Source organism: Leptodactylus fuscus, chromosome 4 (genome assembly GCF_031893055.1).
Source record: "Leptodactylus fuscus isolate aLepFus1 chromosome 4, aLepFus1.hap2, whole genome shotgun sequence".
Lineage (NCBI taxonomy): Eukaryota > Metazoa > Chordata > Amphibia > Anura > Leptodactylidae > Leptodactylus > Leptodactylus fuscus.
Window position 1 is genome coordinate 56284588 of NC_134268.1, and position 19285 is coordinate 56303872.

Consider the following 19285-nt stretch of genomic DNA (forward strand, 5'->3'; position numbering starts at 1 on the left):
CTAAAGCCATTGGTTAGAGTCAGTGGTCATGTGGGGTACAGGACTTCCAGCAAAGAAGCGGTGGCTCAAACCAGTATGGACACCAAACAGGGACAACAGAATGCCTTTGACAGGCGAGTACGCTCTTTATACATATTTATTCCACCAGAAGTAATTCTGAGTTGTTACCTACCGTGTAAAGTTGTGTCGAGGTATGGGTCTTTGTGAAGGTAAATTCTATGTTTCTGCACTGTTGTTTGATGTTCAAGGCATTCCAGATCTGCAAAGAAAATATATTTGTAATCAGTAAAATTTTCAGATCTACCAATATATTCATCAAAAACGAATGTAAGCAAGATTATCCTAATCTACACTCTTGCCTGCCTCCTACGGAGTTAAAAGAGGCTCTTATGAATGCATTACTGTATTAACACCACTGGTTCAGAGTGGATTGGATTTCGGAGAATTGTGCAAGTATCACAAAAAATGGAATATGAAGCTTTAGCCCTAATTCTGACCATACAGGTTTAAATCAAAAAGATCTGCAAATTCCAAATTTCAGCTAAAGAGGGCTCGAAGAACTCAAGCATCCCACACGCTTCCATACTGTACATCTGAGGTCATCATTTAAAAGCTGAACAACCCTCGAATAAGAGCCAAGCCAGCACAAAATATATGTAATTCGAAAACCACATAAAATAGGTGTTACGGCTCAAATATCACTGTACTTGTGCATTTTGAAGACCGAGATTGAAAAGAGCCAGTGCTGTGTTTTAACCGTCTATCTCAAACAAAGACATAATAAGGACAGCTTTGTTAGGCAGGATGATTTGTAGCCATGTCCTGTGATACTACTGTACTGTATCATAACACGGGATTTCTAGGCTTGCAAACTGCTGGAATATTCACTACAGAAGCCTACAAAGACTCAAAGTAAAACATGGAATTCTTGTAGACATCAGATATGCCAGTAGGATCTTCTGATGCCTCCAAACCACTATCATTATGGCCCTCACATCACATAGTACTTTTGGTTTTCTTTATGTGAAAATGACAACTAATGTATTGTTAGAAGTCGCCATTCATCTTCTGAAAGTTATGACTCAACCAAGTTGTAGTCACAAAGGAAACATTTGCTTTGATGTAGCTATAACTACATTCAAAAGGGGAACTTTCACCACACCAGCACAGTTGGAATTTTCTCTCTAGCCCTGACCATTACCTAGCGACAAGTGCAGTTAGTTTTGGTGTGCTATATAAGCTCTGTGATGTCAGAAGGGTGGTGTCAGGCAGGGGGCGTGATTCAAAGTTCCAATCAAAAGCAGCCAGTGTCAGAGCTCAGAGACACCGCTCACCTGACAATACAGAGCCTAAATAGCATAGCAGGCACCAAAACTAACTGCCCTGACTGCTCGAGAATGGGAGGAGCTAGAGAAAAAAAAAAATCAAAAATAAGCAGCACCTATTGATATAAAGAACTGGAATTGGAGGTAGTGAAAGGTCCTTTTTAATGGGCCACATGGTAAATTTATCAGGATACTGTACTAAGGAAGGAGAGAGTACCAGCCCTTTACTCTTGCATTAATGCATATGACAGCAACCCATATTGTTCCATTACTTTGCCCCATAAATGAGCCAGTTCAATTGCAGCCACCAGAAAACCATTGGCCCATGTAAACATGTCCAGCAATCAAAGTCAGTAGCGGCTTCACATCTTCATCCCAATAACACTTACACACTCGCTGATCTCATCTCTTATGTGAATAAAAATCAGCGTTTGTTGGCATCATAGCGCCTCGTGTAAACAGCGAACGTGCGGCCAACAATAATGGAAACTGTAAGGGGATGAGAAAAAAATAACCACACGGATGATCGACAGCTTGTAAATGGAAGCAAGTGCCAACTAACTTGCTGTATAGTTTTTTGGCATTACCATTTTTTGCATAAAACATCAGTACTGGTTTAAAAAAAAAAAAAAAAAAAAAAATTGTGGAAGTGGTTTTTGTTTGCTGACCTTTTTCCTTTTCAATTAAAAATGACAACTTTATAGGATTTCTAACATAGCCCTTTAAGACCTTAACAGAAAAAAAATTGTGATTGACTTCCTATGAATGTAAATATGGAACAAACTAATTATACAATATTAAATATTATATAGAATTTTATTATAGTTTCATTTTATTTTGAAGCCGGTGTCGGTAACTTTTTTTCAAGTCTGACTACACAAAAATGGGTCCCGAATGACTTCACAGCCCTGACTATGAAGACCTTATTATCATCTTTATGTGGACCAGGAGAATTCTACCCAATAGAAAATTCAAGTTTCCTATGATTTCCACCATACCATGGCTCATCGGGAATCCTCAATTCCATTGATGATCATATATTAGGGATTTGTAAATTATATAATCTGTCCCCCTATATATATTTTACAGTAGGTGAGTTATGTCTTTTACACATATGTAATCCATACATATTCATATCATACATTTCTAATAGAAATTTATATTGCAGAAAGCAAAAGGTTAAATTTACTGACCGGCTAATGATTATGTTGGTAATTCGATGAAGATATTCGCTTTTACGTGCTATCTTTGGATGCAAAAGAGCCTTTGGAGATCAGTTTAGAATCTGGATTTTCATTCTATACTCAGATCTTAAAGCACAGATTAAAACCATCAAGGGAATATTCTATCCGATTAAAAACCTGCCTGGGTTTTAAAGGCAGGCTCCGTTCCAAGGTACAAGTGTCTCAATAAGTTTACCTGAAATTGCAGCAAATTAACACCGCTTCCTACTGAACGTACATATATAAAACGAAAATGTAATATAAGTAAAGTACACACAGCATGTTGTAGAGAAGTGGGAAGCCAACAAAATACATTGTGCTCACCATGGCGCAGACTGAAATGCCAAGACACCAGGGGGTGCCCTCCTCAAGCTCAAGATATCTTTCCTGAGGTCTGAATAGGAACAGATATTCTGGGAGCCAATTTGTGGTGACCAACCCAGTTGACTTTTTCCTTTCTTGGTTTTGTCTAGGTCACGTAACATGTTTGAATACCTGTATAGAAGTGCATTGTAAATTAACAGGGTGGAGGGGTCCACCATTCAGGACCCTCATCTATTAGCATAAACCAAGACTTCAAAGTGGATCCCTTACTCTGCAATACATCACCAGCCCCTTATAAACAGAGGGCTGGATTGAATCCATCTACTGACCAGTCAACTAATCTTATGTGATTGAGGACCTATCAACTCTCCCGGGCAGGTTATTTTGGTGGAACGAAGGATCAAGCATGATTCATCGTGATCATTCATGAGATTCTTACTCTCCTCTCTCCATTGACAACACATGCACACTTGGCTGAGCTGAGCACAAGGTTTTCTGTTGCATATGTATGAAGGAATCAGGAATAAATGGCAGCCAAATTAATGTTTAGCCAACAGTTCCTGAAGGTATATGGGGTATATATTTTCAGGGGAAAATGTGTAAAGTTTCATTTACCCTGGAGCCCTACTGCAAGGAAACTGAACACGTATTGCTGGATTCCTCCACAGATTATACGACTGCTGGGGGTCTTAGCATTTGGACCCCTGCGATCAAGTTATCATCAGGCACAGAAGTGTCGATTATTTCTTTTTGTTCTATCTTCTAAATGTAAGAATGGTTGTATAAATGTGGCTTAACCAGGAACCACACAAAGAATTTATGAGAGCTAAAGTGTCATTTCATCTAATATTTGAGAAATGTGTTTCCTGCACAAAACTGAATATAAGAATGTTTGCTGGCCTTGTCATGCTCTAGGCCAGTGATGGCGAACCTATGGCACGCGTGCCAGAGAGGGCACGCAGAGCCCTCCATGCTGGCACGCGTGCGGTCGCCCGGATCGCTCACCAACAGGGAATCCGTTACAGGATTCCCCGTTGATGAGCGATCACTGCCTTCAGTTGTATGTGCAAATGCACATACAGCTGAAAGCTGTCAGGGTAGGCCGTGGATCGCGCGACCGCGGCCTACACTGGCTGCAGAGTTTCACCTCTGCCCCGACGCGGGCGCGATGACGTCATCAGCGCCGCCAGTGACAAGAAGGTGGATGCCGGCGGCTCTTCAGGGGTGAGTATGAGAGTGGCTCACTGTGTATATGATGTTGGGGGGAGCGCTTATAATACTTGGTGGGGTGTATGATACTGGGGGGGGCTTATAATACTGGGTGGGGTGTATAATACTGGGGGGAGTGTATAATACTGGGGGGAGTGTATAATACTGGGGGGAGTGTATAATACTGGGGGGAGTGTATAATACTGGGGGGAGTGTATAATACTGAGGGGGCTTATAATACTGGGGGGAGTGTATAATACTGGGGGGGCTTATAATACTGGGGGGTGTACTAAAGAGCATATAATACTGGGGGGGGGGCTATTTATAAGCACACAATACTGTGTGTGGATGCCACTGTGGAGCATATAATCCTGTGGGGGGGGGACACCTACTGCGGAGCATATAACACTGGGGGGCTACTGTGGTACTGTGGAGAATATAATATTGTGTGGTGGGCCCACTGCAGAGCATATAATACTGTCTGGGGTCCCCTCACTATTTATATCACACAGTATCTGTTTTATAGCAGACGTGATATTAGTACAGGATGTAAGAATATTACACGGTAACTATAAAACTAATCCTGTGCAATGTAAATAGTGAAAATTAATTGTTCAAAGTACCAAATGCCGAGACCTTTACATTTCAGTACAACGTTGTTTGTATTATTGAAAGCTCTGTAAAGCCCCACATGACTAATTTTTGGTCAGTAACTGTCCGCAATTGTGGATCCGCATAGTATTAAGTCTATATTGTCGTGTTGGCACTCCGCAAAAATTTTGTGGGTTTTGGGTTGCAGTTTGGGCACTCGGTCTCTAAAAGGTTCGCCATCACTGCTCTAGGCTCACTAGAATATTTTACACATAGTTCTACGTCCATCCAATAAACCAAAAAATTCTGATAATATAGCACCAAGCATCTTTTATAGTATATGAATATGTAGGAGTTTCGAACTGTAAACAAAATAACATGGGGGCAACACGGTGGCTCAGTGGTTAGCACTGTAGTCTTGCAGCACTGGAGTCCTGGGTTAGAATCCTGCCAAGGACAACATCTGTAAGGAGTTTGTATGTTCTCCCTGTGTTTGCGTGGATTTCATACTCCAAGAAAAAAAAAAAAATAGGCTGTGAGCTCTATATGGGGCTCACAATCTACATTTAAAACAAAAACACACCTTAAAGAGAACCTTTCGCCAACTCCAGTTTGTTGCACCGCTCTACAAGTTCCAGGATAGTCGGAAATTAGTACAGTTTAGGTGCCAGCTAAGCTAGTTAAACTTTTTACCATCATTCAAACCCCTTTTCTATTCATGAGACCTCCCACTTGACAGTAGAGAGCTTAATTAGAATATAGACACCAAAAGTAACAACACTGATTGCTTGAGAATAGCAGGGGGGGGGGGGGGGGAGAGAGAAAAATCCAATTGTGCTGGAATCAGTGGAGCAGCAGCTATTACAGGATGCAATAACCTGGAGTTGGTGGAGGTGATTAAAGGTTTTCTTTAAAGGGATCCTCCAAAACTTGCCTGGATTTTCTTGTAGCTATGTTGTCCAATAGCTGCAGTTATGATGTAGTCATGGTAAAGAATCATTCCATGATAGACACCAGGTAATGTTCACAATATGATACAAAGTCACTATGGACAAAAGTTTAATATGGCCAAATATAGTAGTTCCATTAGAATATTGATGAGGAGTATTCCTGAAAGTTTCCTATGTATTCTTGCTGCATACGTTGATGCTTACTAGGAGAACATAATAGGGAAATGTGACTCCTGAGCATCTCTGCTATGATTTTACCGATCCGAAAAATTGCCCTACAGATATTGCCTATGAGACATAGGTGCCACTTCCACCAGTCAGTATTCTGCGAGTGAAGTACTCAGAAAGGCTGCTATTTTTTATTTTATTTTTTTAAAGGTGCATTTTCCCAAACCAGTTTTTCCTGTAACGGTACTGAAAACAGAAAAAAAATTGCCTGAGGTCACAAATGAGAGGCCACAGAATTCAAAGCAGGATCCAGATCTACATATAGTGAAAATCTCTAGTCCCGCCGCTGCAGGTTATACGCACATTCCAGAGGCTGCCGGAGCGCAGAGTACATCTGTCATATGCTGACTAGTGAAACAGACCAGGCAAGGCCGCACTTGTCACTTCCTACTCCTTTTACTGCACACATATTAAGGACCCAAAAATACAACAAGATATGCGGTTTGGGCTTTTCCTTCCTTTATTTTACTGGTAACAGAGGTCACTTCCACATATTGAATGGCAGGCCGATTCCTTGGTGTTATTCTTTTAACGGGGAACAAACAAACTCTCTGTAGGTTTTGTACGTTCCAGGGGCCTTTGAATTCAGAAGCTGAGATAATCCAGCAGAGAATGCGCCACCATTACTATGGTGTTCACATGACTGATCTGTCCCATCGGCGTATCCAGCGACCATTATGTATCACAACACCAGGCTGGACGAGTCACAAGCATTTATGATCAAGAGTGCAGCCCATGAATGACATGTAGGAAAGATCTGGACAGTGTGTGAACGGCTTAGGGATTAGAGTAGAGTTCACATTGGTGATTCACAGTGACCTGAAGCTGCCCATATACATAAGATACCTATTGGATGCCAGAAAACGCCACCACCCATCCCATAAACATAGGTGCATGTTTATTTCAATGTAGATACAGAGACAATCTACAGCCAGACAACGGCTGCCCATGTCCTAGACCTAGAAGAACCATCAGATCTTGCAAAGAGAAAACCAACATGGCAGGTGCTTATTTTCTGGGACCTCTGCCATCAGAGAGGAGCCATTTACATTAGATTCTGGGCACAAACAAATTCCACTGGGATCTACGGACATTTATCTAATGTATATAGACAGAATTCTTCCAAAGCATTACAATAGTTCGGAGCGAAGGCCTTGTTCACATCTCTTCTCTGTTGTCATTCCCAGTTTTCTGTTCAGTCATAAAAACAGAAAAGTTTAAGCCATTTTCTTGGACTATGATATTAATGACCTATCCTAAGGATAAGGCTTTAACACAAGATTGGTAAAATCCCACATCGGGACCCCAGCTGACCAACGGTTTGAAGAGCTCGCTGAGGTCAATGGCCTGTGAAGAAGAATAGACATCATGTCCATTGGTCACAGCTATACTACAGCTGAGTCTCATTCAAAGGAACAGGACAGAGTTGTAATACCAAGCATAACCACTATGCAATGTACTGCACTGTGCTTGATAAGCAGCAAAGAGGTCACAGCAGTCAATATCATCCCAGATAAACCCTTTGAGATCACAGATATAGCATCTGACTTCTAATAATGCCTGCTTGGGTTCTTTAGTGTCGACATTTAACCTTAAATAAAAATAGTGCTGCATGCTGCGCTATTTTATCTAGCAAATATAACAGAATCGGCAATGGATGCTCTGTATGACACCTCCAATGCAGATGTGAACAGGTGCCTACATTGCTATAAAGATGGTGTACACAAATGAAATACAAGCTGTCTATGTTATTGATCCGTGAACATTTATTCCACAAAGACAACCAAATACACTGGAATTGTGAGCAAAGAGTATTCTACCAGAGCACCATTCTGCACTAGTCATCCTTAAAATTCAGCTTTTTTACAATACCGCTTATGGAGGACAGAAGGTATAGCTAGTATATACACTACCATAAACTATACTGGCTGCAATGCGAACTGCGCCTTAGGCATGTTTATAGTCGCGCACATTGACATTACATCACGTCTTTGTCTACCAGCCCCACAGCCCGCTCCGTCCTCATAAATCTGTTATTACTGGAAAGAAAAATTTCCTGAGCTGAAGGTGAAACCTAAACTGTAACTTCCAGGGGATTGTGCAGAGTCACTGACCAAGTCCTTGGATTAAACTTCCAATAAATAGATTTTATCTCTGACCTTGAATATATTTTGTATGTGGTAATGGCGTCCTATGGCGTGACGCTCACCTATAACGTATTCGAGGTCGCACCTGCTATTCCCATAGGACAGAAAAAATCTTGTTTTTTCAAGTAAATGGCCCTGAAATCCTTACAGTTCTGCGTGTATTCTGCTTACAGCAGTGTCAGTACCAAGCATTTGCTGACGCTGTGTCACAATCTGAGCCAGAGAAAATCCTCTTAGTCTGGGCGCACATTGCTCATCTATTACACACAAGGAAAGGCTGAAATTTTGCAGCAGCAATATTCTGGCAGTGTTACAAGGGGGATCACAATCTGACCCTTTGCATTGAGGTTTGGATCTGAAATTTAGTGATCTTGGAACCAATGTAGATAACAGATGCTGGGTGGTTAATGGCAGCTATTACATGGTGGCGATCAATAATGGCCACCATTACAGCGCTCACATGGTTTGTCATGTAGTATCCCACAGACTCTAAATGGCATCTAGATCTGCACGCAGGGTCTCATTTATTTCTACCGTTATGTAGGAGAGTCAATCGCACTACTACCGTTGAATAAAAGAACCAGGTAGATCTGGATGAATATCACTATAGGTATAATGAAATTGCATCTGCACCTTCATAGCAGATTGATTTTAAGGGCGTAATCTCACTCTTGGGTGCAGTTAAAAGGGCAACATAAGAAAATGAATGCAGTTTACACCCCAAACAATATGCAGTTTATTGGGATGGAGTGTGATTGCACCCCACCGCTACCCTGTAATAAATTAATCCATGATTACCTGTAAATCCATGCTACATAAGAGGATGCAACCTTTATGGGTCTCCTGTAAGAACTCTTCCAAGCACAAACTTATATATACAGCTTACATGTATTCAGTAGGGTTGGGTTCACAGAGGCTCAGCTGTCATGAGAAGACCACATAGAGACACGAAAAAGACTGTGGTCAGGAAACACGGACGTCCAAACCTCCAACTTCTCCTGCTATTTATGTAACATTTCAGTCATTTGCTTTACAATTCCCATGCAAGTGAAGTCAGTCGCTTCCAAATAATGTGAGCGAGTGCGGAGATTACCATCTGGATTGTGTGAGCAATCCCATGTAATGTTCACGACTCTCGTATTAGATGTCACGAGTACAATGACTACAGAATCGCTACCTGTGAGGGCATGTAGTCAATGACTAGCACAGGTGAGGCGCCTACTAATATCGCTTCACAGCGCTGAATTGTGTGGCTGCTATTATATTCTTGGCATGTAAAGTATGCACACCGAGGGAAGGGTTACGGCCGCATTGAGACAATGGAATGGATCATTTCAAATTCCATCCAAATCTGAGAGATTTACTAAATACCTGCACTGAGAGTCCACATCTGCTTGATTTAGTATTGTTCATTCCTTCCTGGAAGGTGTAAATTATTATGTGACCATGTATACAACTGTTATCAATAGTAGTGCTATATACCACTGAGGATCTCAGGAAGAAGCTGCCAACAAAGCAAACGCCAAGCCCACATGCTGACATATTCAGTATCCCAAAACATGCCAATACTCTGCATTCAGAATATTTTATTTCTTTTTTTAAACCATGAGAATTAAAGGAATTGTCCAGTTTCTGCAAATATTGAGAGACAAGTGTTATTGTTGGAAGAATTGATACAGAAAGTATATCGGATAACTGCATAACTTGTCAATATACAGAGTTTCCTAGATCTCTGCTTGCTGTCATTCATAGTTTACTGCAGTCCACGGTCATGTGATGGACACACAGGTGCACAGCTCGTTACCAGGCAGATATCTAATTACTGGGCTTTGATTGTAACGAGCTGTGCACCTGGGCGGCCCGTCACATGACCCTGGGCGGCCCGTCACATGACCCTGGGCGGCCCGTCACATGACCCTGGGCGGCCCTTTATTCACTAAAAGTAAACCATGAATGACAGCAATGCTTTGCTCACACTTGCGTCCCGGTCCAGTGTTTCCGTCCTCAGTCCCAGCGAAATGGGACAGGGGACGGAAACCCAGCGGTCAGCTTTAAAACCTATTCACTTGAATGGGTTTGTAAAGGTAACCACCGGTGTCCACCTGTGGCATGTCTGCGGGGAAACAGGTTTTTTAAAAAAAAATTTTTAAGCCAGACACAAAGTCGGACATGCAGGACTGTGTCCGGCTAAAAAACAAAAACTGTTTCCCCACGGACAAGCCACAGGCGGACACCAGCAGTTACCTTTACGAACCCGGGCGCAAGTGTGAACGCCCCTAAGAAAGATCTAGAAAAACAGGGGGAATTGATGCAGAAAATATATTGTATACATTTTTATTATACAAACAATATTGGTCTCATTAAACGGTTGTCTAAATGGTTAAATGGACATATAATTTTATGCCACATTGCTGGGATATTTTTTCAAGCATGGCTATACCAGTCAATTCAGTCCTATTCAAATGATTTAGACTGAGCTGTAATACCAAACACAGCCACTATACAATGTACTGCGCTGTGTATGCGACACTGGCAAGTAGTGAAGAGGCCACAGCAATCAATACCATAGTCCTGGTAAACCCCTTTAAGTGGAAAAGCCCCACATTAATACAGGACAGGAGGGATTTGATCCTGCAGAACACATACTTGCAGTCGCTTTTCCATACCTTCCTTAGTTTTCATTGCTTTTACTGATCTCGGTATCACTGTAGGTCTGCGAGGACATATAAAACCCAGTGTACCGACTATAAAGGAGGAAGCTGGGAGTTTTCAGATGTCTTATTTAATGGGGTAGCATAAATAGCAAAACTGAGCAGTAACCGCAGGCATTGGGATGGCATAATAGGGAGCTTATAAAATGAGCATTAGAAAACAAAAATAGGAGACAAGCAAAGCATAACCAGGGCCATGTTATGTTAGGAGGATGAAGTGACGCTTACAGACTATTACCCGACCTGCCATCGCTTACTTAAAGCATACGAGTTATGTGAAGACATTTCTAATGGGTTACTGACCCGTCAATAGCCTTAAAACCGCTACAAACAGGTCAAACTCATGATATAAAAGTAGAAATAAACATTAATTATGTTTACTAATGCCTAGATTCTATTTTATTAGGGCAATACTTTGTTATGCGGGACCCCAACAATAGGCAGATCACTGGGTGCACATAGAATTGTAATGTGTGGGGGTCTTCCGGATGTGCACATGAGATGTAACACAATTTCTCACCATTCTAAGTCTTGCATTCTATATTTAAAAAAAAATAAAATATATATATTAAAGAAGTTTTCCCTTTCTGGAGGTTCTCACTTGTTCCTGAGACATTAGGCGTATTCCAGTTGCTATGTCTGCCATACACAGCACAAGGAAAAATGGGAGATCATGCTCTTCAACTCTCTCTCACTCATGGGAATATAATGTAATGAACTATTATCAGCCCAGCACCATATCTTTATCTGAATTTCACTCCGCTTCTCTCATCTCCCCTCTCCATAGACTTCTATGGGCTGCATGTAATCTGATATCTCAGCGCGCAAACATTTTTGGGATGCCAAGACAAATTCAGTTTAGAGAAAGAAGAGAAGGAAGAGAGTCTGACAAGAGAAGAAAGAAGCATTTTCTCTGATAAAATACAGTAATGTGCAATAGTTTTAGGCAGGTGTGGGAAACTGCTGCAAAGTAAGAATGTTTTAATAAAAACAAAATACTTATAGAAGAGAATGGTTTATTTTTTGTCAATTAACAAAATTAAGTGAATGAAGAAAACAACTCTAAATCACATCAATATTTGCTTCGCCCACCTTTTACCTTCAATTCTTCTAGGTATACTTGCATACAGTTTTTGGAGGAACTTGGCAAGGAGATTGCCCAAACATCATCTGTGGATTTAGGCTTTGTCAAATCTTCAGTCTCTGCATGTAATCCCCAAGAGACTGGATGATATTGAGATTAGGGCTCTGTGGGGGCCGTATCATCGCTACAGGACTCCGCCTTCAAAGAGCAGTCACACCAAATATCGATGCGATTTATATTTGTTCAGTCACTTGATTTTGATAATTGACAAAACTAAACTATTAACACTTCTATTCCTGAATGAAATCTTACTATGCAGAATTTTCCCCACAGCCATCTAAAACTTTTACATATTGTATATTGCAAAGTTTATGTTCACTTGTACTGTGGGATTTATGCAAACTTTGTCACAAAGTTAGTGACTATTAAATTCCCCTACAGTGCTGCCATAGGATAAATGAGGCATTACACTGCACTTGCTGAAATTAGTGGGTTATGTAATGAATGGATGGACCTGCTGAGTCCTCCAGAGCAAGACGCACTCTGCACAGCAGCCACCACTATGGCATATAGAGGAGGGTACTGAAGAAGGAATCCTTCTCTGTTAACTCCAAACTTCCTTAGGTTTTCAGCAAGATTGGTAAAAGAAATGATCAGTTTGGTTGCTGGGAAATGCATTATTTGCATTATTTCTGCATCATAATATTAAGACTATTCATAACTATTAACAATAATAATATTCTTTAGCTATGTGTATTATGTTAATAGTCATTATTAGTATTCTTATTACAATTGTAATATTCATTAGCTATATGAATCATGTTAAATAAAAGGCCTCTCGGCAGGTTTACCTGGTATATCAAATGCTGGCACTGGCACTTACATTTCATGCATTGTCATCTCATCTAAAGATTCATCCGCAGTTATTGACTGAATGCATGGTCAGCATGCACTTTGTCATATCTGACATAGTCTACTAGGTCACTCAGAAATAGAATAGGTGCAATGCAGCCAGGGGGAGATGAAATCACTTTACCTGTCAGGAGTGTGGCACATAAACTGCATTCATAAAACACATTTACCTAAATACAATGACTTCCAGCAAAATCTAATTTCCATATTCATGTTTTGGAAACTATGCCAACATATTTGGGTCTAAAATCTGAAAACCACAGCAGAAAATATGCAGGAGGTGCCAATAGAAACCTATCAGGTCACTGCTTTTATTCTCTAACCTGCCCCCCCCTTCCATTTTTTTTTGGGGGGGGGAAACTCCCATTCTTTTGTGAGGTTAGGCCCAGTACACATCTGCGTTCAAGAAATCTGCTCGGGGACCCCCCGAATGGAATACCAAAGGCATTAAAAAGCGGTTAGCTAAGAAACCTATAGTCTATGGGGTCCGTGTGGTTCCCGCATGGATCATGCGGAGAGAAAGATAATGCATGCAGCACTTTTCTCTCCGCATTATTTGTGCAAACACCACGTGCAAACCACCTGGACCCCACTATAGTCTATGGTGTACATGTGGGTTCTTAACTAACTGCCTTTTAATGTGTTCGGTATTCTGTTGGGGGGGGGGGGGGGTGTCTCCGAATGGAATAGCAAACGCAGATGTGAATAACGCAGGGTTATTCCTCCTGAAAACATGTAAATGATCTGACAACTGGGCATTATTAGGGTGTAATAGTCTGACATTTCATCACAGAATGGACAGTCACTGTGTGCAGAGGAATTGCAACACTCAGATTTTAGTTTCTAGAAGAGATAACAGAGGAATGTCCTAAAGGCCTGTTCACACTGAGTTTTTTTGGCAGAAGATTTTGACGCGGAAAATCCGCTGCCAAAAACGGCACCCATTGACTTCAATGGGAGCCGCTCGCTTCTTTTTTCCGCTAGCTAGTAGCAGAAAAAAAGAAGCGAGCTGCCCTATCTTGCCACGGATTACGTAGCTGACTCAGCCGCGGCAGGAGACTCCCTCCTGATTAGGCCCATTCATTGGGGCCTAATCCGGAGCGGAATGCCGTTGCACTGCACTGGCATTTAGTCTCAGCTACCTGCGCGGTATGTTCGCACGTGGAATCCATTTTCCATCGCGTGAACATGCCCTAAAAGAAAATGCTCCTGAACAGAATTTTTCATGGGGCAAATATTTACCAAAACAGAAGTGATGACAAGTTGTCTTAAAACTTGGCATAGCAAAGTAACGTTATCAGTTGACGCTAAATTATTGATAAATATATTGATATAGATATGCAAATTATACCAGTCCACTGTATACCAGTTATAGGCCAACCTCTAAACAATGGATGAACTGATGTGGTTGCCCTGGCAATGGTCAGGGTCATCTACATATGAAGGAGATATGTTATATAGAAGTTATAGACTCCAAAATGCAGCCAAAGCAGGTAAAGTTCTAAAAGTTTCCTCTTTTGCAGCCGGTGAAGATTACACATAGAGGGATTTCATAATCTACTTCACGCCACTGGCATTGAAAAGTTGCACATTTTGGTGCAAGCCTCATTCACACTAAAATGTGAGACTTTTGGCCTATTTTGCACTTCTCTCATCGCTCTTTAAAGGTGAGAAGAAAACAACTAGAAAATTACCAAGAATAACTCAGAACAAACCTTATTAATAAATTGGGGATTCCTATTGTGACAATCCCTTTGCAGCATGCAGGTTTCCAAGCAGTAAGTATAAGGGGTTTACCACCAGGCTACCATCTTGGAGAAGCACCTGCTGAATGCCAATTTTCCCCCCATGCCTTACATGTTACCCATATATTTCAAATGGCATCCACAAGAGATAAGAGGATGGTGAGAAATCTAACTAAAATCTTACTAGTTGTGCTGTATATCGGCCGAGCAACACACACCGGGGCCCAGGAGCCTTAGGGGGCCCATAAGCACTGACATCAGTATTGAGATTGCAGCTTCCATCTGGCCCCATAAACCAAGGAGAACCACAGATTACCCTAACCTCACTAAGGTGGATTAAACTCCTTAGCACCTGTAACCATCACTATCAAGAATTCTCTGTAGGGATGAGGTAGGGGGGGCCCGGACAAAAGATTACACTGGGGCCCACAATACTTTAGTTACAACACTGCACACAAAAAATACATATATAGGAAGAGAAACCCAATGGATCCATCTATAGTTTACATACTCCGCACCCAGAGGTCAATTTTCGCACTCCATACACAGCGGAATCTGTATATGTCTAGCTAAAAGACCATTACAATAACAAAGAAAAGGCAAGTGTTAAGATGTAGATTTTGATTTAGTTAAAAGTAAGGGTGAACAAATATGGCAGAGTGACTCATGCGGAGAACAACATATCGCCGCCCCCTCGTTCTTCATTGTAAGAGTTGAGCACATAACATTATTTATGATGGGCTCAGCCAGAAAATGGAGAATTATCGTAATAAGCATCACACAAGTAGGAGTTGCTGAACCGTGATTAAATCACAGGCGAAAATAAATCAATATGCGCACCCCCCCCCCCCCTTATCTAATGAATACGCAGATCACTAGGAACAGTTTCTATATTTTACGGATATTCAGTAGAGGTATTAAGATAATTCACCATCGAGTTGAGAATACAGATCTCCAAAACTGGTAAGATCTAATACAGACAATTTTCACCCACTACCTGGAAACTTTGGTCTGTGGAGCAATATGGAAGACGCACTGGAACAAACATGAGATCCCATAAAATCCATTAAAGGGATTTATGACCAAACTGTGACTGGTTAAGTAGTGACCTCCCATGATGGGTAGAGCAAAGGTGACATGGCAAACCCCTCAAAGTTTATCATGACAATAGCTTGGCTACAACCGTTGCAGCTCAGCTACAACCATTTTTTTTTCTGCCCATCAGTCTCTTTCAGAAAAGTAGCAAGGATAGCGTAGAATGCAACTTTTTTGTTGTTGAAGTGGCATTTAAGAAGTTGCAAGCCTAAGAGTTACAACTTTTTTAAGGCCCCTGTGATTTTTCATTGCAGTTAATTTCCAGCCGTGCCTTTCCTAGTAGATGAGATGAGGTTGGATGAAGACATCGAACCATCAAGTCCAACCTATAACCCTACAGTCCCCCACAATACAGCAGACTGGATCCATTAGGATCTATGGATACTCGTGGTAGGGAAGAAGCAGAATTTAATGGCAACACGTTTTATTACCTAAAGGGAGCCTTAGGAAGGTTTCCCAATAACCAAAATTTTTTTGAAGGGCCTGACCATCCTTAAGTCAGTAAAGCAGAAGGATTATAAAATGAAAATAAAATTTCTTGCCATTATCAAAATACCGATTAAAAAGGTTTTCTGGGCCTAAAATATTGATGACATTTCCTTAGGATCAGTCAGCAAGCTCAAATTAGCGGGTGTTTGATACCAGGGCTTGCCATAGCTGATCAAAGCAGCAGTGTTACTCCTCTGGATAGGCCATAAATGTCCCCAATGGAAAAATCCATTTAAGCAGAGATTTTAGAGTGAATGTCAGTTTAGGAAGAGAGAGGCAGAGAAAGAGAAAATGTGGTGTATGCGTAGAAAAAAAAATTATTTATCTTTAGTTTGTGAAGAGCTAGTGACTATTTGTTTCTCATACCTCTGCTTTGTGCTAGAGATGAGCGAACACTAAAATGTTCGAGGTTCGAAATTCGATTCGAACAGCCGCTCAATGTTCGTGTGTTCGAACGGGTTTCGAACCCCATTATAGTCTATGGGGAACAGATACTCGTTAAGGGGGAAACCCAAATCCGTGTCTGGAGGGTCACCAAGTCCACTATGACACCCCAGGAAATGATGCCAACACCTCTGGAATGACACTGGGACAGCAGGGGAAGCATGCCTGGGGGCATCTAACACACCAAAGACCCTCTATTACCCCAACATCACTGCCTAACAACTACACACTTTCCACATTCAAAAAAACCTCTATCAAAGTGGGAAAATACCTGGAAACCTTCTTTACTCCCCAAATGGATGGACACAAACCCCAATTTAAGCTCAACAAACAGTAACAACCACCCCTTTAAATCACGTTCCCCATGACAACCACAAATGGAATAGGCAATGGGAATTCCAAAAGCCCTCACCCTTAACTGTCATTTTGAGTGTGTGTGTGTGTGTGTGTGTGTGTGTGTGTGTGATGTGGTAAGACCTTCCAAAATTCACTTTTCTAGCCCTTAACATGAGCCCTTCCAAACAAAGTTACATGACCTTAAGCTGAGCTACCAGCAGAGATTGAGGCCCTTGGCATGAGTAGAGCCTTGCACCAGCAGTGTTTTTGGCACTTAGGGTGAGTTGAGCCTTGTACCAGCGTGTGTCCCTTAACATCAGGCGGGCCCTAAGTTCTGCGCTTTACACAAAAGTTCCACATTAACTAGGCTGAATGGTACAAAGATTAGTAGGCCCGAGAACCAGGAACAGGTCTTGCAATGGCTGTCGGATAACGCTTAAAGCACATTGTCCACCAGCCAGTCAGCCTCTACCTCCTCTTACCCAACAGTCTTGTCCTCCTTCCACCCAAAATTCCCAATCTTCTCAGAACAATAACCCCAACTGTCCCTGCTCCCCAGAGCTGTTCTCCCTTCCTTTGACTGTACCGCAACCTGCCCCTCCATTTCGCGATTCCACGGACCTAACAGACGAGTATCTGTGTCCAGATGCTCAAACACTAGAGTCTCCTCCATTCCATCTCCGGTCGATTTGGTGGCGGATGACCAGCAACCCACCCTCATCGACGACGATGAGACGCAGTTGCTGTCAGGGCAGCCAGTTGACATGCGCATTGTGCAGGAGGAGGAGGCGAGACAGGAGTTGGAAGAGGAGGTGGTGGACGACGAGGACACCGACCCCACCTGGACAAGGCAGATGTCAAGCTGGGAAAGTAGTGTGGATGTTGAGGCAGGTGCAGCACCAAAAAGGGTAGCTAGAGGCAGAGACATGTCCAGAGGCAGAGGTCAGCTGCTTTGCCGAAGCCAGGCCAGACCCGGAATGTCCGAAGATGTTCCCTTTTGTACCCAGCCCAGAAAAACTCCCCCATCGAGGGCACGTTTCTTGAAGGTGTAGAGTTTTTTCAAGGAATGCGCCGAGGACAGATATAGTGTCGTCTACACAATTTGCCTCTCGAAATTGAGTAGGGGCCCTGAGAAGAGCAACCTGTCCACCACTTCAATGCACCGTCATTTGGAATCCAAGCAATGGAATCAGTGGCAGGCAGCAACGGCAGGACAAACGTCGCCCGCCGTTCATGCCACTGCCTCTGCTCACAGTGCTGGCGATGCACTCCAGAGGACGAGCCAGGACATCACTTCATCTGCCTCCGCCACTTTGTTGACTTCTCCCTCATCCTCCCCTGTTTCTGTCTTATCTCCTTCTCCTGCACCATCAAAGGCACCATCAGGCGCTTCTTTACAACAACCCACCATCTCTCAGACATTGGAGCGCCGGCAGAAATACACCGCTAACCACCCACCCACGCAAGCCTAGAACGCCAACATCGCTAAACTGCTGGCCCAGGAGAGGTTGGCGTTCCGGCTTGTTGAAACTCCTGCCTTCCCGGACCTGATGGCAACTGTGGCACCTCACTATGCCGTCCCTAGCCGTCTCAACTTCTCCCGGTGTGGCGTCCCCGCCTTGCACCAGCACGTGTCACTCAACATCAGGTGGGCCCTTAGTTCCGCGCTTTGCTGCAAGGTCCACTTGACCACCGACACTTGGACAAGCGCCTGTGGTCAGGGATGCTGCAGTGCTTATCTTTAATGACAGGCAGGGTGAATGTGGTGGAGTCTGTTCCCCGGGTGCAAACTGGGGTGGCCTATCTCCTCTCCCAGGCCAAAATTCATGGCAGGAGTAGACTGAAACCCTACGACGCTGCAACCTCCACCACAGCTACTAGCGGCAAACGCTAAAACACTGGTGTGGGGAGACGTCAGCAGGCGGTGCTGAAGCTCATCAGCTTGGGGGACAGACAGCACAGTGCCTCCGAGGTCAGGGATGCCATCCTGGCTGAGATGGCATTTTTTTTTCCCTGCTACACCTGGGGCCTGGCATTTTTACGCCTGTGATAATGGCTGGAACCTGGTAGCGGCTCTGGAGCTTGCCAGCCTCCAACACGTTCCATGTTTGGCCCACGTCTAACCTAGTGGTGCAAAGTTTTTTAAAAACATACCCAAATGTACCGAAGCTACTGTTGAAAATGCGGCGCTTGTGCGCCCACTTTTGCAAGTGCACAGGAGTCGCTGCTAGCCTAAAAACACTCTAGCAAGGCCTACATCTGTCCAAACACAGGCTGTTGTCCGTCATTCACACACGCTGAAACCCTACAATACCATATCTTGAGCAGGGTGTGTGAGCTGCACAGACCTTTGATGGAGTTCCATCTACAAAACCCAAGGGTTCCTCAAAGTCAGCAACCAAAGTTTCTGCACCATGAGTTTCCAGGGGTGGCAGAGTTATGGCTAGGGGAAGAGGCATGGATAGGGATGAT

The 19285-nt window shown here is 42.8% G+C and overlaps 1 protein-coding gene across 2 annotated transcripts in view; it reads right to left on the minus strand.

The window, feature by feature from the left end:
* FAM110B (family with sequence similarity 110 member B) overlaps positions 1-19285 on the minus strand; it is a 60190-nt gene that overhangs the window by 25624 nt on the left and 15281 nt on the right. For both annotated transcript variants that reach the window (XM_075270550.1, XM_075270551.1), the window contains exon 2: positions 173-259. The gene's annotated coding sequence lies outside the window, so the exon portion shown is untranslated. The remainder of the gene's footprint in view (positions 1-172; positions 260-19285) is intronic.